The sequence below is a fragment of the Momordica charantia genome, unplaced genomic scaffold (assembly GCF_013281855.1).
Source record: "Momordica charantia cultivar OHB3-1 unplaced genomic scaffold, Mcharantia_2.0 BLBB01000026.1, whole genome shotgun sequence".
Classification (NCBI taxonomy): Eukaryota; Viridiplantae; Streptophyta; class Magnoliopsida; order Cucurbitales; family Cucurbitaceae; genus Momordica; species Momordica charantia.
Genome location: NW_028275182.1, coordinates 1 through 22313, shown reverse-complemented (window position 1 = coordinate 22313; position 22313 = coordinate 1). Strand labels below are relative to the sequence as shown.

Here is a 22313-nt window from a genome sequence, read left to right as displayed (position 1 = left end):
TTGCTAATAAGGTCTCTTAAAAATTTTATTATGTTTTTGAAAAATTGGGATAGATTACATAAAACTACACTTAAATTAGAGTTCTTTTACAAATCATATTAAAAAAGAATATTTAATTGTAAAAATCAAACCCGATCTTGCAGCCTAGAGTTAACTTAGTTAAAACTAATTTCAGGCTGGGAAACATGTTTTATTAACCATTTTAAAATTATTTTTTAAAAAAATTTTATTCTTGTGATATATGGAAATTAACATTTAAAAAAAATAGAGGTGTTTTATTTATTTATTTAGAATTTTGATAAGAGAGAAAAGAAAAAGGAAAAAAATATATTAATTGTGGACTCTCACAATGTTGTTTGGCAGTAAATAAACCACACTTCTTTTAAAAATTATATTAAAAAAAAGATTAAAAACACACTTGATCCTAAGTCCCTGAACTTTAGTTTGTAACAATTTAGTCCATGTACTTTCATTAAAGTAACAATTTAGTCTTTGAACTTATAGCTTGTAATGATTTAGTCACTGTATTTTAAAATTTGTAACAATTTAGTTCCTATCGTAACATAATTTATTAAAATCATATAACAATTTTATCTTTCTAATTTATAAACATATTTGGTCCCTCTTTAGTTTATCAATCTATATATAAGAAACTTAACAAAAAAGTTTCACGATGAAGACTAAATCGTAATCAATTTTAAATTATAAGGACTAAATTGTTACATATTAAAGTTCAAGGACTAAATTGTTATCAATTTGAAAGTATAGAGACTAAATCGTTACACACTAAAGTTCATGGACTAAATTGTTACTTTAACAAAAATATAAAAACCAAAAGTATTTTTTAACTAAAAAAAATATTTAATTGTAGATCTTGCACTCTAGAGTTAACTCGGTTTCTTAAAACTAATTTTAGACTGAAAATTGAGTTAATCATGTTTCATTAACCATTTTTAAATTTCATTTAAAAACAGTTAATTCTAACGATATATGGAATTGAACCTTTAAAAGTAAATAAATAAATAAATAGTTGTGTTTTATTTATTTATTTGGAATTTTGGCAAGAGAGAGAAGAAAAAGAAAAAGAAAATATTAATTGAATGTGTTGGTAGTAAATGGGCATATAGAATGAAGTGTTTTCAAATCACGACAGATTGTCAGAGTGAATATAGTGCTCTGTCTGTAAGTTAACGGCATAATATTATTTTTTTATTTTTCTTTTTTAATAACAAAAAACTGTTTTTTTTAAATTAATGAATGGTTAAAACTAATTATGTTAATTAAACTATTACTAGATCCTCCTATTAGAGTGCAGTGCACATGTTATTTTTCTTAAGGTAAAAGTTGGATCCCGTAGTTTTCGGGGTGACCTCCTTAGCAAGACTTAAGATATTTTAGAGGACTCAAATTTGAACTTTCGAGTGAGTTTAATACAAAATATTTTTTATGTTTCTCGACTCCAAACCTTGGGACGGAGGGTTTGGAGAGTGAAGTTACGACTCTCAATTTATGAAAAAAAAAAGAAAGTTTGATCCTATAAGTCTATTCGGTAACATTCTCGTTTTTTGTTTCTTGTTTTTCGTGCCAAATTTTTTAGAAACACAAACATTTGAGAAGTTTTCAGGTTTCTTATTTCTTATTTTTAATAAGTGTTTTTAAAATTGTGTAGAAATTTTAGAAACAACAAAATTAAGTTTCTTGATTTTTTTTTTCAAAATATAGATAGCAACATTATTTTACCATTTTTTTAACATCTGCCATGCATAATAAATATCAAAAGATAAATATAACATAAACATTTTGATTATTTAGTTTAAAAAATTAAATTTCATATATAAACTTTTACTCTTTTAACCTAAAATTTTAGAGATAAAAACCAATAAATTGTTATCAAGCATACATATTTTGTTTCTTTTTTCCAATATAAAAGAAATAACAATAAACAAGAAATATTCACCCAATGTGTTATGTTTTTCTTGATTGAAAAGAGTAAACAAGAAACAATAAATAATAAACAAGTTTCTAATTATCTTTAAATCTGTTAAATTAAAAAAAAACTACTAAACCAAAAAGTTTAAACTAATAAATTATGGTAGATTAAAAGAAATATATATATATATATATATATATTTCCTCATTATAATAGATTGAGAATCGAGTTTAGTCATGTCATTTGAATTTGTAAGGAAAAAAAAATTGTAAGTCTATCCATGAATTTTCTTTGGAGATGGTCAATTTTGATCATAAACTTTAAATTCTATCAAGTTGAACCTTAAACGAGAAGCATTGCAAATTCAACATTGTTTCAATTTTCACTACATCCGGTTATTAATTTTAACACAAGTCATAGTAAAAATCTCTCAAAATTCACCAATTTCAACTAAAATCATTTATCGAACAAGATTATGTTTTAATAAATATTTCAGAGTTCACATTCCAATCAAAATCTAGCTTTGGTTGTGTCTTCTCCTAAAAATGTTTTCAATGATTCTCCCATGTCATGGGAAAGAAAGTTACTGGAATTAAATTTGCATCAACATTTCTACGTCTACGAGTTCGACAACGATACGAGGGGTGAATCAACATTTTCAAAGTAAGTCAACAAAATATATATAAAAAAAAGATATCAACAAAATATATATAAACATAATATCAATACTAATAACTTTTTAACTTATTTAAAATAGATAAAATACTTATTTATTAATTTAAATATTTGTCATCAAAATTTTATTTCATAACCTTTTAAAAATATTCATTGCCATCAAAACTTTCATAAAACTGAGAAGACATCTAAAATCTTTGGTGAAAATTGACTTTAGAAAAAAAATAAATAAATCAATGATGTGTTTGGTGAAGAAAATAAATACTAAATAGTGAGGAAATAAAAAGGGACAGGGTACCTGCTCAACCAGTGGTGGGATGGAAGCATCTATTTGACCACTTGCCCTCAATATTTATTTGAAGAATTGTCTTTGTCTGTCTAAAAAAATATATAATAAAATAAAAATTAAAGAATAAAATAAAAATACTATTCACCATGTGAGCCACTCATCTATTTCATATTAAATAATTTTTAAAACTAAAATATCTTTTTTGATTCTCAATACACATGCCTTTTTTAATTTTATTCCTTTTTTTTTTCTTTTAACAAGTTCCTTTTCATATTTTTATTCATACATGTTCTTATTATATTTGGTTGAAATATTCTTTTTCAAGGTAAATTTCAGAAATGACAAAACCCTAAGGAGGCTTTTCAAATTAATAATGCATTGTGCTAATTTGGTTGTTGAGAAGATTAGAAGGTGGATGATATGAAAATGTTGAAGTCTTAATTTGATGGAAATATCGATAAAATGTAAACGTTGACGGATATTTTTGAAAAAATTAATAAAAATAATAAAATTATTATAAATATTTTAGCTGTTTTACCTAAATTAAAAATAATTGATACTTTTATGGAAATGTCTATTTCGGTGATATTTTGTTAATTTGTTTGCAATACGTTGAAAATGTGGATTTCACTTCTCATGTCGAAGTCGAATCTATAGAAAATAAGAAATATCGATAGGAAGTTGTGATGTGGACGGAATTTAATAAAAATGCCTATTAAATTCTTCCCATAAAAAAGTAATTCATTAACTAAAAATGTTTATTTATTGACATATATATATATATATATATATATATATATTTTGAAAAAATTGGTTTGAATAAGTTTATTGATCTGAACTCTAGTGTACTCTTCTAGTTAATTATTATAATTTAAAAATTAAATTAGTTGATCAATCAATTTTTTCCATTACAATTAATTAAAAAGATGAAATATTGGGAATCATTGAACCAAGTTTACTGATTTTGTGTGGTTTTTTTTAATAATAAATTCAGAACTCATTAACAGAAGAGACGCCAAATTGGACTATTTTGATAGATCAAATATTCAATCTTGCTAACAACAATTTGATTCCCAATTATTGGGCAATTTCTATTGTTTTACTAAAATACTTAGACATGAGTACTTTCTCTTACTATTTAATAGGTTATAATCAAACTTCTCCATTTATAAAAGTATTATAAATATTTTTTTGTAAAAATATAAAAATAATGTTAAAGTAAATATTTAAAAAATTTAACTTTAACTTAAATATGCAAAAATTACAAACTATCACTAATCTGAACATATTTCAATGGATAAAACGTTTCTTATTGTCTTAAAGGTCGATGGTTCAATCTCTCACTCCACAATAGTTAAACTCAACCATTACGAATTATCACTTAAAAATATTGCCAAACATTTTATCCAATTTTGAATATGGGTAAAACTGTGGTTATTATTTACAAAATATAATATATATATATATATATATATATATATATATATATAAAAGCATAGAAATAAAGTGATGAACTTAAAAAGGTTTGGTATATGATAATTTGAGATATATATATATATATGTGGTTTAGTTCTTTATTATAATTATAATTAGAAATTGAAAGTATACTTAACTGTTGATGCTGAAATCCGTTGGTCATGTGTCATTCAATTGAGCCGACGGACAAGTTACCTGTAATAACAGACCTTAATGCCAATGCAATACCCTGCCTAGGGTCTTCCAACGGTTTAGTTAGTAAACCGAATGAAAGGAGAAAAATGGAGAGCACCTTGTAGTTAGAGTGATAGATCTTTCACTTATCTTGTAAGGTGAGATCTTATCTCTTTTATATGTGAGGGAGCCGACCAGAAAAGACGTCTGACGTGGGATGTGATGGGTCCCATTCGTGTATGGGTTTTGGCGAATCGTTAGGGGACATCCTCGACGCATGGTATCATCTGTCATCGCCTGCCATCTGACCCACTACAGGCTCTCTGCAGCAAGGCGTGTCGCATGTCCGTCCGCACGCCACACTACCAGTCTCGACGTTGCTCCTTCCACTGGTCATACGTTCGTAGTAGGGCTGGTCCCCACATTTGCAGCTTAATTTTCATCCTCAACACTAACTACTTATTAATTAAATTTTATAAAGAGTGACATTTAACTATATGCAAATTTTTATTGGGAAGAGTCAAAGGGACAAGAAAAGGCATATATTAATTATAATGAACTCATTGAATGACATAGGGTTAGATGCCAACAATATGCATTCTACTTTGTAGCCTACATGGGTTTGAAATCAATAATATTGAACTCACATAAATGAAAGAAAGAAAAAAAACCACTAACCTATTAAAAATTGGTATATATATATTCTTTCTTTACTACCACTATGAATCTCATAATCTCTTGGATTGTAAGAGATGTTAATTACAGCTGAGTTATGTTCATGTTGGTTAAAAATTGATAAATATTATTATAAAGTAAAAGTAAATAGTAACGAGAAAACATAAGAAAGAGAACATATAGTATATAGCTCAATGTATCTTTCACTTGATTCAAAAGCTTTTCTACAACCACTATTTAAGCTTAAATTGAAAATTGTAACTCATAGAGTGTGGTTATGACCAGTTTGGGAATACTTCAAGAGGTAAAGAGAGATATGTGTAACCTTATTTCGACAATTTTTGAGTCACTGCTCTCACATTTGTAATGCTATATTTTTTGAAGTGGAAAATTTTAGTTATGAATGGTTAATAACGTTTTCGTATCTTATTTCTCATTAAAAAAAAAGCACTAGTGTTTAGTAAGTACCTGTTTAATAAAATCTCCATTTCTTGTTTTTGTTTTCAATTTTATTAAGAAATTGGGTATTTGAAAACTATTTATGTTTATTGTTTCTACTGTTTTTTAAAAACATTCGCAAAATTGTATGAAAATTTTTGAATCAACAAAAACAAGTTTATAGTTTATTGTTTCCGTTTCCAATTTGTTCTAACATAAATAAAAATATTGTTTTATCATTCTTGAATCCATGGATGTTGGATGCAATGCAATTCTATTTTTATTTACTAAAAATAAAGAAACATAAAAAAAAAAAATCGAAAACGTTACCAAACGAGTCCTAAATGTTTCTATTTCTCGTTTATTATTTTTAAGAAATGTTTTAAAAAATTATGTAAAAATTTTGGCAATAACAAAATAAAGTTTTTTTGTTTTTTTTTGTCCTGTTTCCCACTTCTTTTTTTTCACAATATAGATAAAAATATTATTTAATTATTTTTTACTTATTAAATGCATAATAAATAAAATATAAAAGGTTTGAATACTTAATTTTGATAAGCTTTTACTTTTTCTAATTTTAAATCTGAAATCATAAATGATTACCAAACATTGTAGGTTTCTTTTTTCAATAAATAATAATAATAACTAAGATAAGAAGCTTAATTTACTATGCTATTTTTTTGTTACAAACTTTGCATGATATAATTTGTAGTAACCTAATTAAGTCGAAATGGGTGGGTGTTATAGAAAATAGACCTATTGAAAAATGTTACTATACTAACAATTGTCAACCTTGCAAAACATATATTAAGAAATGTTAAGGGTTTGGAAATGATTTTAGGATCACTGATTTTAGCCAAAGAGATTTAATGATAATTGATTTTGTGAAAGTGATTTTTATATAATTAATTTAATTTGGTTACAGACATCTTAAGTGATTTTTATAAAATTAAAAATTATTTTGAGTGATAAACTATTTAAAGTTTAAAGAGAGAATTTGACAAAAATTTTTAGATGAAGAAAGATTAGAGAGAAACAAAAATCTTAGAGAACCCAGAGACAAAAATTTTAGACAGAAAAAATAAGATATGGGAACTAAAAACTTAGAGATTACAATAATTTTAGAGAAAAAAATTAGGAAGAATAAATAAAAGTAGAGATAAATAAAGTGAGAGCGTGACAAAAATTTTAAAAAAGAAAAATTTTTCTTAAATTTAAGGTGAAAATAAGGGGAATAGAAAGACAATTTTAAAAATTAAAACATTAACCATTTATATATATTATTAAATGTGTATCAATTTTTATCCTAAATTTTTAATATCATCAAATTGCACCGAGTTTGGACAAATATTGCAATCTTTAATTTAAACTTTAAAAAATATTACAATCTTTGAATAAGATAGAAATTTATACTTTTTGATAAATTTTTCATTTGAAGAATTAGAAAAAAAAAAAAAATCTGAGTGTCCAATGACTTATAAAACATGCATGGTACAAAATCGAGAGAATTTCAAAGAAAAACAGCATTAGAGATATTTTTTAGTTGAAATTTATGAGTTTTAGCCTAGTCAATTTTGTAGACCAAACTTAATTTCGTGCGAAACTTAATTTTCATTGAAATTAGGGAGTTTTTTTTTTAATATTTTGATATTGTTTTGGTTAAAATTAGTGAAAATTGAAAACAAATTGTAAAAATTGCAATATTTAGCTAGAGTAAAAATTGATGCAATAGATTGAAACATTTGTTGAGGTATAAATAGTTTAAAAATCAATATGCAATTTTCTTCAATAGAACTATTTTTTTTATTCTATTCCTAATTGTATCAATGATTATAAGTTACATATTTAATTTAAAGTGGCATGCCATCCTTTTCCCATTGGTGATAGAGGTAATGAAAATAAAATTATTAATTAAAAGTTTCCCCTAATTAATTATATGTTTATCATGGTGAAAAGTCATGTCTATGTGTAATAAAAAGTGACTTTAAGCAATAATTATTGAAAAGAAAAAAATAAGGGTAAAATAAGGGTTGTCTTATTCTTACAAGCAAAAGGGAAAAGGAGAAATCATCAAAAGCAAATCAGCCATCAAAGAAAAGAGAGTCACTTGCATTATTGGTTAAACATCCTCTCCCAAGGGAAAAAAAAATCTATAATTTCATTAAACTAATTTTTAATGATAATTTGGATGAAAAAAATAATTAAGTGGATACCATACCTATCCCCTCAAAGATGGATGGTTAGATCCCTTTTTCCGATAATAGTTAAATTAAAAAAAAACAATTTAAGACTCGTTTAATAACATTTCTATTTCTTATTTTGTGTTTCCTCTTTTTCAATAAATAAAAAGAGTTGTGTAGGGTAATTGTTTCTTGTTTATTCTTTTATTAAAACAATCGAAAACACGTTTGACATGGTTTCGATTTTTTAAAAATTTAAATTAAAAAGTACATTTTATATGAAAATTAATTTTTTTTATCAAATATTATGTTTTTTAATATTTATTATGTATTTTATACGTTAATAATGTAAAATAATGCTTTCAATAAAACTAGAAAAGGAAATTAGAAAAAAAACTTGATTTTATTGTTTACAAAGTTTAATTTCTTAAAAATGAAAAACAAGAAACAAAAACAATTACCAAATACTTATGTTTCGAAAAAACTAAAAACGATAAACAAGTAACAAGAAATAGTTACACTACCTAACGAGTTTTAATATCTTCCTATTCACCATGATTGATATTATATTAGGGCTATTAATGATTAAGAACCTCCAAAATGTTTTAGAACATAAATGATTTAATTATAAATTTATAATGATTTAGACAAACTTTTACAAAAAAACAAAAAAAAGAACTTTTACCCCCAATTTTTTCCCATAATTTTGGAATTTAGAAAATCTCCAAGAATCTACTTCCTGCTTTTGTAGTTTTCCTAAACACAAAAAATATAAACATGTTTATGAAAATAATAAAATGGAAAGAAATTATTTATGAAATAAGCCCTTGTATGTTTTTTAGTTTTGTATTTTGTGGAACAATTTTTTTTTTATTTTTCCCAAAAAAAAAAATTGTTATAAGAAAACATGTTAAAAAAGTCATGGTCAAGTGGTTTTGTAATTTTTAAGTAGAGTTGAAATTTTCAAGTTAAAATACTAATCTAACAACAACCCAATTAAAAAAAAAAATCTAGAAAATTTATAATCCAAGTACATTTTTATATTAAATAATATACCTTTTTTTTTTGGTTATAAAATCTATATACAACAAATTCCTGACATCATTCCAAGTTAAGCTCAGATTTTATAATTCAAATTGTCAAATAATGTATTTAATATTTTACCTCATTTATTCAAATGTTGACAATTTTTATTTAAACTTTCTTACAAAATATTTTATTTTAGAATTCAAAATAAGTAAAACTAAAGGAAGGATAAAATCAAACAATCTTCAACAAGATATTCAAATTCAAGACTTAAAAAAAAAATCCAAAATTTCTAAGTTTGGCTTTTGGGGAAGGAAATCCGAATTATTAGAAGAGAAGTGTGTAAGTTTTTTTTTTTTTTTGGGAAATATCAGATTTTAATTTCTTTTAACCTTTGCAAAAACTAAAAAATAAAAATAAAAATCTGATATCAAGATTCCAAGGCAGAAAATTCAATAGGATTGGGCAACCAAGACCAAAAATCTGACTTTTGCAAACCCTCCCTCAGAATTGCTTTTACTCTGCTTCCAAAGCACTCTTTTTTAGAGGTCATATAATTCATTATTTTATTTATTAATTTGTTAAAATTTAATTTTAGTTCATAAAATTTTCATCTCAATTATGATAGAGTTACAAATTAAATTTTATTATTTTACTCCTTCAAGTATTATTGGTATCATTGCCACCACAAAAAAATAACATCAACAAATATCGGAGGAGATCGAACCTTGCATCTTGAATAAGAAGATAGTACTTTGTCAATTGAACTATGTTCGAATTGACTATGATCCTACCATTTATGTGTCATTATATCTACAATTTTTAATACTAAAACTTTTTTTAACGAATTTTATTTTGGAAAATAATTTCCTCCGAACTAGTCAGCAACAATTTTCTATTAACCCATTTTTTGACAAGTAAGAAAGAAGAATAAAAAAAGAGAGATTTTTTTTTCAAGAAAAAAATCCTCAATCTTTTAACTGTGGTAAGGAAGAATTTGAAGAAGTATTTTCCTTTTTCTTTTCTATCTTCTAAATTTGTCCATCTTATTTATTCGAGTATTAAACTTTACTCTAAATTTATTTTCTCTCAATTTCTAAAGAAGTTATAACTAAAAAATTTTATCTCACACACACATATAACATAATATATATATATATATATATTTTAAAGTAGAAAAAGTGGGTTAGAGTTATCTCATATATTCTTAATTATCTAATTGTTTTTTTTCTCCAACCGTTTTATTAATTTATTTTTATTATAAGAACAAATACTATAAAAAAGTGTTGGATAAACAGTAGCTATTTTAGCCCATAGTATATAGAAATATAATAGAAGTACCCAACAAAATGAATGTAGACTTGTTTAATTTTTCATTTTTTTTGCGTAGAAAAAGTACTTTTCTTGATTTAAATCTTATTTTGATCATTTATTCGTCTTTTATTTTATAAACTTTCACACACATATATATTTTTTGAGACATTCATATATTTTATTTTAGTTGTGAAACTATTCGTTTTTCTTTCAAAATTTAATACAAATGCGGAATTTTTATTTATTTTTACAACTATATTAAAAAATACATATATATTTAAGCTATAGATAAATATCAACAAAACCTAATATATACATGTCTTTTATCAATATTCCCACAAATTAATTTATATGCATATAAATACTCAAACTTAGTTTAAATATTAAATCTACCTACCTGAGTATAATTCAACTATTACAAAAAGTAACGAGTTCGAATTCTCACCTAATATTTTATCTTAAAAAAATCCGAAAACAAATTTCGATAAAAGTAAAACAAAATTTAATTTCTTAGGTTGTTTTAAATATTACATTATGTAATAATGAGCTAATCAATCAGATAGAGAGAGAGAGATTTATTTATTTATTTATAAATAAAAAACACACATTTATTTATTTCCTCGAGCGAGAAAAGTGAAAGAGAGGCGACCGACAAAAAGAAAATAAACAAAAAAGAAAAGAAAAGAAAAGAAAAGAAGGGCATTTCGGTAAAATCATGGAAAGTGGCAAAGAGTGGGGTCACAGAGCCAGCCAGTAGTACGTGTTGATTCTTGAAAATCTCGCGAGATTTCGCACGACCGTCGGCAGACTCGCCACTCCACCGCACGTGCTCCACGTGACACCTGCCCTACTCTTTCTCTCTCTTCTCTCTCTCTACAAATTTTTTCATCGCTCTCTTTTTTCCCTTTTAACCCATTTTCCGTACCTGTCCTCTGTCTCTGCCCACTGGATTGGAAGTAAAAATCTGGGCACTGTTGGCTCCGCCGGAACAGAATAAAACCCAAACCCACTACGGCGGCGCCGCCGCGGCTGCTGCTCCGGCGAGGGGGACGGGATTTCTCCGGGACCCACCAAAAACCCCCAACTAATACGAGCGATTACTGATTAATTAGGATTGAATAGGATGGATCGAGAATTATGTGTTTTGTCTGTGTCCCAATTTCGTCTCTTGTGTTTTACGCGTTGAAAATTTTCCCTTTAAGAAACCCACTTAGATTCTCTCTGTAACTCTCTTTTTTTCTCTCTGTAAATTTGTTTCTTTTTTTCTCTGTTTTTAAATTTGTTGGTCACAGATCGAGAATCCACCATGTAATGCACAGAGTCCAGCTGGGAGGAAACTGGGTCTCACAAGAAAAGAATCATTCATTGCACACACACATACAATTTTCTTTACTCTTTTTTAATTTAATTTTCCCTCTTTTTCTTTTGGGGGATTTTTCTATTTTTCTTGAATTGAAACATTTTCTTATTCCCCTGATTTCTTTTATATCTAAACCCACCTCTGTGTCTCTCTCTCCGTCTCTCATAAAGAGCTGGCTGTGTTTTTTTATTCGTTGAAGGAGTGTAGGTGTAGTGTTTGATGAAATGGGTGTTTGAGAAAGTGGGCTGAGAAACCACGCACGTAGAAGAAGGGGGACTTAGAGAGAGAGAGAGAAGAGGAGAGAAGAGGAGAGAAGAGGAAGGAAGTTGAGTGAGATGAGAGAAGTTGAAGGGCTGCTTCTCTGAGCCTTGGTTTCCTTTGGATTCTGAGTTCTTTGATTTTTAGTGGCTTTTCTTAGTCTAATGGACACCAAAGGCCGACTCATTGCGGGTTCTCACAACAGAAATGAGTTTGTTCTCATCAATGCCGATGAGGTTGCAAGAGTAAGTGTCATGATTTCAGTTTTTTCCTTCTTTTGCTCCAAAATGGCACTGTTTTTGTCTTTGAAAATCCTATTTTCCACCCCAATTTTAGCTTCTGCCTCATACCCATTTCTTCTAATTTCACTCCCTTTTGCTTGGTTACACCCCTAACCGGATCCCAGCCTGATTTTTCTTCCCATAGCTGCAATTTGTTACCCCCCATCTTCTTCCTAAACCCAGTTTGGATCTTGGTGATGAACACTTTTTCTCTCTTTGTTACCTTTATCATCTAAAGTTTCAGTTTTTGGTTGGGATTTTTCTGTTTATTTGGTTCCTAGTTTCTAGGGAAATCCATCTTCTTAAACCAGATCTTGCCATTACTTACCCCCCCTACTTTCTAGATTTCAGGGCTAGTTAGTCAATGTATCCGATTCATTAAGTGTTTTTCTCTATTGATTCTGAATTTGTGCTAACAGTTGATGAGTAACCAACCTAGTGGGAAGCAAGAAAGAAATAAAGAAACAAAGCTTTTACTTTTTTTCTCTGACATTCTTTTTCTAAAATCCTTTTGTTATTTTTGAGTTGCAGGTGACATCTGTGAAAGAGTTGAGTGGGCAAATATGCCAGATCTGTGGGGATGAGCTTGAAATCACTGTAGATGGAGAGCCATTTGTTGCGTGTAACGAATGTGCCTTTCCAGTTTGCAGACCTTGCTATGAGTATGAAAGAAGAGAGGGCAATCAGGCTTGCCCTCAGTGCAAAACCAGATACAAACGTCTCAAAGGTATAATGAAACAATGAATCAATAAATATTCTTAGCGTGTTAAGGTCCATTGATAATTCTTTTGGCTAACTAAGAATGTGTTGATCAATTTCAGGTAGTCCTCGGGTCGAAGGCGATGAAGAGGAAGATGATACTGACGATCTGGAGAATGAGTTTGACATTGCAAACAAGGATCCCAACAGTGTATCTGAGGCAATGCTCTATCCCCACCTCGCCGTAGGGCGTGGTTCTCATGCTAATGGCTCTGGAAATATGGCTTCCGACCTCGATTCATCATCGGTCCCGACCGATATCCCTCTCCTTACCTATGGCCAAGAGGTGAAGAATGAATGAATCTTCTTCTCAATGTTTGCTTTTACCATTTTGGTTTGACTCTCAAAAGTTGCTTAATCTTTGATTGTGCTGTTTGATCTGAAGGATGCTGGAATTTCCTCTGATAAGCATGCTCTAATCATTCCTCCTTTTATTAGCCGTGGCAAAAAGGTCCACCCAGTGCCGTTCTCTGATTCTCCCATGTCGGGTAAGGTCCCCGAATTCCTGTGCATTTTGTGTTTTTTAATCCTCTTCTGGGATGTATCAGTGTTCCATCTAGATGATCAATGATGTTTATGTTTTTTCTGCCGTAGTAACTAACATTTTGAAGTGTTGTTGTTGCAGCTAATCCAAGGCCAATGGATCCAAAAAAGGACTTAGCCGTGTATGGATATGGAACTGTTGCGTGGAAGGAAAGAATGGAGGAGTGGCGGAAGAAACAAAATGAAAGACTTCAAGTAATTAAGCATGAGGGTGGAGGCGGAAAAGGAGAAGACGAGCTTGATGATACAGATTTGCCTATGTATGTTCCTTCTTTGTATACTCTTCTATTTTAAGATGCTTATATGTGCTGTGTATAAGTTGGTACTTCTAGTGGTATGTGTTGATTATTCTTGATGATCCTTCCATTCTACTCTCATTAGTATTAGAGTTTTTTTCTTTATCTTTTGATATGGATTATAAATTTATTGGTGTACTTTTGCATATCTTTAATAGATGATTGGGTTTGCTAAGGTGTTAGAATTAGGATCTATAGCTACTACTTAAAGGCTCAGTGTCATATATACATATATTTTGGTTCGGAGATTTCGAAATTCTTCTTTAGCTTATGTCAGTTGTTTATTATTGTTTTCGTAGGATGGATGAAGGGAGGCAACCACTGTCGAGAAAGCTGCCGATCTCCTCAAGCAAGATAAATCCATACAGAATGATAATTGTACTTCGAATTGTCATTCTTTGCCTCTTTTTTCACTATCGTATCCTTCATCCTGTCCATGAGGCATATGGATTGTGGTTAACATCAGTCATCTGTGAGATATGGTTTGCTGCATCATGGATATTGGATCAGTTCCCGAAATGGTGCCCAATTGTTCGAGAAACTTACCTTGACCGGTTATCATTACGGTACTTCTGATGTCTCCTTTCACTCCATCCTCCATCTCCCTTCCCCTTTTTCTTCCATATCTCAGTTTCATTTTGTTAACGTTTGCAGATATGAAAAAGATGGCAAGCCATCTGAGTTGGCTTCCATTGACATTTACGTCAGTACAGTGGATCCAATGAAGGAGCCTCCTCTCATCACAGCAAACACCGTCCTGTCTATACTTGCTGTTGATTATCCGGTAGATAAGGTTTCATGCTATGTTTCTGATGACGGTGCTGCCATGCTTACTTTTGAAGCCCTTTCGGAAACTTCTGAGTTTGCAAGAAAGTGGGTTCCTTTCTGCAAGAAATTCAATATCGAACCCCGGGCCCCAGAGTGGTATTTTGCCCAGAAGGTTGACTATTTGAAAGACAAAGTTGATCCGGCCTTCATCAGGGAACGTCGTGCAATAAAGGTTTGAAGATTGTACCTGTTTTGCTTTTCAGAAAAGTAGTGTGTTATATAATTGTACAAATGAGTGCATGATGAACTATTATTGTATTGAAATAATTTCTGGACCTGAAAGTTTGGCATGGCTTTATGCAGAGGGACTATGAAGAATTTAAAGTTCGAATCAATGGGCTCGTTGCCATGGCTCAAAAAGTTCCTGAAGATGGGTGGACAATGCAGGATGGAACTCCGTGGCCCGGGAACAACGTCAGGGATCATCCTGGAATGATTCAGGTGAGGGGATGTTTTCTTGATGCAGTCAGTCGTATCATAAATCCATGCCTTTATATGTTATCAACCCGTTTCTTTTAACTGTCTTCTGCAGGTATTCCTTGGTCAAAATGGGGTTCGTGACTTGGAAGGAAATGAATTACCTCGTCTTGTGTATGTATCTCGTGAGAAGAGGCCGGGATTTGATCACCACAAGAAAGCCGGAGCCATGAATGCTCTGGTACATCTCGTCCTCCCTCTTCCCTTCTAACATATACATTCAATTCAATTCACCATGACTAATATACATGCTATTTGATTCTTCAAGGTGCGTGTCTCGGCAATCATCTCAAATGCTCCTTACATTTTGAACGTGGATTGTGATCACTACATCAACAACAGCAAGGCACTTCGAGAAGCAATGTGCTTCATGATGGACCCGATTTCTGGAAAAAGAATATGCTACGTGCAGTTTCCACAAAGATTTGATGGGATTGATAGGCATGATCGATACTCGAATCGCAATGTCGTATTCTTCGATGTAAGTAAATAATATCTATATCCTCAGACTCAAATGTTCATGAGACAATTCTTTATCCCCCATCACAGCAATGGGCCAAGGAAATGCTAAGTTCTCTTACCTTATGAACAACCATTTCAGATCAACATGAAGGGATTAGATGGTATTCAAGGGCCGATTTACGTCGGAACTGGGTGCGTGTTCAGGAGGCAGGCCCTTTATGGGTATGATGCCCCTGCCAAGAAGAAAACACCAAGAAGGACTTGCAATTGTTTGCCAAAATGGTGCTGCTGTTGCTGCGGAACTCGAAAGAAGACTAAAACAAAGAAGACCAGTGACAAAAAGAAGTTAAAGACCAAAGATACGTCGAAGCAGATTCACGCCCTCGAAAACATTGAGGAAGGAATCGAAGGTATGGAACGGACATGGTCTGAAAATACCAATGGACCAAATTTGCATACTTTTAAATTTCAGAATTTTTGGTTTAATGAGGTGAAAATCTTTGTGATCCAATGCAGGAATAGATAATGAAAAATCATCTCTGATGCCCCAAGTTAAGTTTGAGAAGAAGTTTGGGCAATCTCCATCATTCATTGCTTCCACACTTATGGAAGATGGCGGTGTGCCCGGAGGAGGGACTTCTGCTTCGCTATTGAAAGAAGCCATCCATGTAATCAGTTGCGGTTACGAAGATAAATCCGAGTGGGGTAAAGAGGTATGAAGGAAGCTCTCCCGAAGTTCAGAAATGTCGATTTGTGTGCACTCCTTTAATATTTTTATTTCCTGTACTATTTGCAGGTAGGGTGGATATATGGGTCTGTTACAGAGGATATTTTAACAGGTTTCAAGATGCATTGCCACGGCTGGAGATCAGTTTATTGCATTCCTAAAAGGCCAGCATTCAAGGGTTCCGCTCCTATTAACTTGTCCGATCGTCTACACCAAGTTCTTCGGTGGGCTCTTGGATCTGTTGAAATTCTGTTGAGCAGGCACTGTCCGATATGGTACGGATACGGATGTGGTCTGAAGTGGCTCGAGCGTTTCTCGTACATAAACTCCGTTGTTTATCCATTGACGTCGATTCCATTGATCGCTTATTGTACCCTTCCGGCTGTCTGCCTGCTCACAGGGCAGTTTATCGTCCCTGAGGTAACTACAATACCGACTTCTGAATGCATTCGCATTTTTTCCATTTGTCAGGTTTGTTCAGCTGAGTGAGACATGTTCTTTGTTTGATGTGCAGCTAAGCAACTATGCCAGTATAATTTTCATGGCCCTTTTCATCTCTATAGCAGCGACCGGTATCCTCGAAATGCAGTGGGGAGGAGTCGGGATCCACGATTGGTGGAGAAACGAACAGTTCTGGGTTATTGGGGGTGCCTCGTCCCACCTTTTTGCACTTTTCCAGGGTCTGCTAAAGGTTTTGGCTGGTGTTAACACAAACTTCACTGTCACGTCCAAAGGAGGAGACGAAGGAGATTTCGCTGAGCTTTACCTCTTCAAGTGGACGTCGTTGTTGGTCCCTCCATTGACCTTATTGATCATAAACATCATCGGAGTAGTCGTCGGGATTTCAGATGCCATCAACAACGGTTACGACTCATGGGGCCCGCTCATCGGTAAGCTATTCTTTGCATTCTGGGTGATTGTCCATCTGTACCCATTCCTCAAGGGTTTGATGGGGAAGCAAGACAAGGTACCAACCATTATCATTGTGTGGTCCATTCTTCTATCATCCATCCTATCGCTTCTATGGGTCCGAATCAACCCGTTCCTCGACAAGGTGGCATTGTATTGGAAGTTTGCGGGTTAAACTGTGACGACTAAGATGCAGAAATATACACGGCACGAAGTGTTACGGGTAGGAGGAGTTTGTTTTCTGGGTTGAGCGTCATGGGGACTACTAACTGGTCTCGAACATGCATCTGAATAGAACACGGTAACGCTACTCCGCCCGAGATTGTGAAAGATGAGTTGCTGCAAAAGGCTACTTGTCCTGGATTTGTAGATATGGAGGAATTTGCATATCACACATCATCAAATATTTGTTCTCTCTGCAAACTTTGTCATTGATTCTTTCTTCTTCTTCTTCTTCTTCTTCTATACATGGTTTTTTTTTCTTCTTTCTTCTTTCTTTTGATTTTGTGGAAGGGACTGTAATTTATATCATGTGTCTGTGAAAATCCAAGAAGAGCACATAAAAATGGAGGGAGGTGGGTTTTAGTTTGATTCATCATAAATTTATCCCTTCTCAAAAGGGATTTCCCAATTCCCATTCCCTTAGGTGGTTTTGTCTGTTGTATCCCTTTGTTGTTTGTAAATCTCTTCTTCACTCAATCAGCCCTCAGTTTTTATTATTTATGGTTGGTTTCTTTCTATATTAAAACTCTCCAATTCTGCCTTGTTGTAATCACAATAATTATAGTTTTGTCATCTTAATGCAATAATCATGGACTTCCCTCATTACATTCTTCACTTTTTCTTATTTTCTTATTGATTACATTTATTTTCAGTTTAATTTACGGATTTTGAAGTGAGTTTATTTATTTATTTGATTGGTCCTTGTGAATTTCTTGCGTAGATATGAATTTATTTGATTCAAAGGAAAGAACTACGCGACTGGTTAGTCTTTGAATACGAGATATCCATCCAAGTCATTATAGATGCATTTGCCCAATTGTCGCTTCTAAAGAGTTCCATGTTAAAAAAAAAAAAAAATACAAATCTCGTTTCACAAAGATACTTTGGTTTCAGTTTTTCTTGATTCATCAAAACATTTTATTTTTAGATTTAGGGGCACTTGCAAATATGACAAAAAATTTTTAGTAAAATAAGCAAAATAGTAACCACCCTTTAATGATATATTACCTGACCACTGATATATGTCTCTGATATACTACTAATATAATAATGATATATAATTGATTTACTTCTGGTATAACTATGATATCTACCCAACTTCTAACATGTCTTACCACCGATATACGTATGATAACTATTGATTTACCACGCTGATATAATACATATATATGTGATATATATTTGATATATCTCTAATTTACCATTGATATACAAATGATATACTACTGATATAATTATGGTATCTACTGATATAACTTCTTATATGATTATATGATTTACCACTAATATAATACTGATATATACTTAATATGCTTCTAATTTACCATTTATGTACCTATGATATAACCATTTTATCTACTAATATAACTATGATATATGTGTGTTCATATCATACTATTATATCCAATATTTTTTAAGATGAAAACAATGGTGCAAGATTTTTTATTTTTTATTTTGAAATATAAAGCTATTATATAAAGGTTTATGTGGACCATGCACATCCAAAAAGACAAGTTAAAATTTTGATATACTATATAAATTTAAACCGTTGATATCCCTTATATTTAGTATCTAATTAATATTAATATTGAATAAATAGTAGTGATATAGTAATCAACATTATTGATAATATTAGTATATTAATCGACAAATTGAAATGATAAGCTATAATTTAAACAGTTGATATACCACTAAAAATTAAAAATTTGATATATCTTATATTTAGTATATCAGTTGCAAATATATTTAGTATATCATAAATTAGAAGTACATCAGATATATATATTATATGTATAATACGTACATTTGATGTATATAAGCGGTATATCTGATAATGTATATCATGATACATCTATATTAGGGGTACATCGAATGTATATCGGAAGTATATCAGAGTTACATCAGATGTATATTAGATATAGATTTGATATATATCATATACAAATTTACATCAGATGTATATCAGATATAGATTTGATGTAAGATATACATAATATGTTATCAGATATAAATTGGATGTATATCAGATATAAATATTACATTGAATGTATATCAGATATAGATATACATCATACATATATCAGATATCATAAGGGTAAAATTGGAATAATAAAAATTCCGAAAATAAAAATTCAAATATTTTGCTATATTTGAAAATTTGAAAAACTGGTGACATTTTTTGAAATACATAAAATATTTTTGCTACCCACTACAATTACCCTTAGATTTATTACATTAGTGAACAAATTCGATATTTTTTGAGCCTACTTGAGTCCAAAACTATTAGGATCCCTTGGTGATTCTAACCAAGGTTAGTATAATTCTCGCAGAGTTAGGCCTCCTAACCAAGGTTAGTATAATTCTCCTGCAGCTTATTTGGGCTTGAAGCACTTCTATATGAAGTCCACTCTTTTACTATTAAAGAAGGATTGTTTTTTATTTTTGAATTTGAAGTCAACTTTCAATTTTGTCTATGTATATTTGTTTTACATATTTAATGAATAAGGTGTATTTGTTATATTTGAATATGTGTTCTGAATATATTAAGACTAAGTTTGTGTTGACTTTTGGCTTTTGAAGTGAAGTATTTGGTATCAATTGAAAAATAGCCAAAACATCTCGACACTGTTAAACTTAATTATATATTTATCTCTAATGCTCCGGTATATTTTTTTCAATCTAATCCGTATTGTTTAAGAGTTTCATTTTTTGTTGAGTACAACATGTAGGGATGGGAGTTCGAACTCACAACCTCTTGATTAGAGATAGGTGCCTAAACAGTTAAGCTAAGCTCATGTTCACTTGAAAGTTTCGATCTGTTCTTATATTTTAAAACTTATCGAGTATACTCGTTTTCATTACTAAATGATATAATTGAAAGCTTATATGACATAATACTTAGTGAATTGATAAAAATTTAGGGGAGAAATATTGGGTGACCTAAAAAAAGAAAAATCTAAATTTATGCTAACTCCTTGGAAATTTAGAGGAAAAATTAGAAACTTTATCTAAGTGACCTAATTCTCTACATTTTTGCCAACTCAGTAAATATCCTGTCATATAAGTCTATCATCAATTTAAGTATTTTCTAGGGAGGGTTTTTAACAAATATTAAAATATAATTAATTGAAATGAAATATTTTACTAAAATATATATTTAGTGTTGAGATATAATGGAGCCAAAACAATATTAAAATATGGATAGTTTTGTTGGGCCATGAAACACCAAGCCCGAACTTAATTGTGTTTTCCTTTCCCTAAGTTTACCACCATTATATTTGGGGCAACCAGATGAATAGCTAAATTAAATAGTTTGATTTGAAAAATGGCCAAAATAACCAGATATCATAAAAATAGCTAAAGAACAATTAGAGCTTGTATGTAGACAAATTTACCCTCCCCATCAAAATAGGTAAATTTATCCTACCATTTCCCCTATAAATTGGTGACGAAACTACCCTTCAATAAATCTGTAGTGCACCTAAATTGTAGGAAAGAAGATAGTGAATGGAAATTATAGAGTTCAAAAATTTAAATTACATATAGATTTCAAAATTTCCAAATTTGTAAGATAAATCTGTTGAGTATTTTGAAATAAAAAAAAAGATTTAATCAAACTATAAAATAGACTAAAAAAAACGTAAAATCAAATTAGAAAAGTGGAAAACTAAAGATCAAAGCTGTAAAGTACTGTAAATTATAGATGAAGTAGTTGAAGATTAATATCATATTAGGATCCATTATGGAAGGGAAGGTAACTCAAATGGCTCCTTCCCACTTTTGCCCTTTAACTCCTTCTTCCCACACTTGCCGTAACTCTTCCTTCCTAAAATCAAATAAAATTGGATTCAATCAAGTCTCAAGCCCCTCATGCCTTGTGCGCCTCAAGCTTTCGGCGTCCCTCTTCGGCGTACACAATCTTTGGCATCCCTCTTCCCACTCTTGCTTATCCAACAAGGATATTCATCGATCGATTTTGAATGTTGTTTAAATAAATGAGGTTTAAATAATTGACCGTTTGTTAGCAACCTCCAATATTCAAGGGATTTTGTTGGACACAACTTGTTTTTAGGACACCTTGTAGATATGGTCAATTGGGGATATTATATTGAAAATATAGTTTAGATTAAATAATAAATAATAAAAATATTGTTAAAATTAGATTGCCAGGTAGTTTAGTTTGCACAAAAAAAAAAAAAAATTTTCAATCTTAAATTTCAAATTTCAATAAATTTAAACACAGACCTCAATTCTGATGTTTCAATAAATATCATTAGTACCTGGAACTTGTCAATTCCGATGTTTTTTAGTTCAATCTAACCATTTTATTGTTAAATATTTAAAATTTATTGTAAAAAAATCAAGAACATCCAATTAGATTCCCATATAACTAATTGATACTTATGTGGTACTAATTGATACTCATAAGGAACTAATTAATTTTAACAATATTAGGAATACGCATTCTTATTGGTTGGTTCTACCGGACAAATTTTTTTTGGGGCTTGATTCAATGGTTGAATCTTGTGGAGTTTTCTTTTTTTGTTAATAATCTAATTTTCTAAGAACTGGGTTTGCTGCAATAGGAAGATTTTTCGAGTAATGTCAGTAACTCGATGACTAATTCTCATATAGCAAGAATTAAAATGCAGCTTCTTAGATGTAATAATCGTGGCATATTAGTCATATGTTGATGGACAAGGATAACCCAGTCAAAATGGTCATCTACTCTATAGAATCCTATCTCTACCCGTTTGTATTGACGTCTCTTGCTTATTTTGTGAGATAACCTCTAGTAGCCATATATTTACACATCGATCGTCTCTCTCCTTAGTTAAATATTAATATATGTTTCCTTGATTGCTAATATGCATTTTTGATTTTGTTGGTTTTGGTTACCTTTTTGTCATATTTTATGCATTGATCTTTGTTCCGATTTAGTGATAAGAAAGATTATGTGATGCAAATATGACTATTTTCTGCAGATAGTTTTCAATCTTTTTTGGCGTCTAAA

At 30.5% G+C, this 22313-nt stretch overlaps 1 pseudogene across 1 annotated transcript; it reads left to right on the top strand.

Annotated features, from left to right (window-relative positions):
- Positions 1–11524: 11524 nt before the first annotated feature.
- LOC148207925 (cellulose synthase A catalytic subunit 2 [UDP-forming]-like) lies at positions 11525–17902 on the top strand (annotated as a pseudogene). The gene is made up of 14 exons (XR_015787576.1): positions 11525–12040; positions 12608–12803; positions 12898–13121; positions 13221–13323; positions 13461–13638; positions 13974–14240; positions 14329–14674; positions 14806–14943; positions 15035–15160; positions 15248–15460; positions 15581–15851; positions 15958–16154; positions 16238–16588; positions 16683–17902. The product of XR_015787576.1 is annotated as a cellulose synthase A catalytic subunit 2 [UDP-forming]-like (transcript).
- Positions 17903–22313: the final 4411 nt, after the last annotated feature.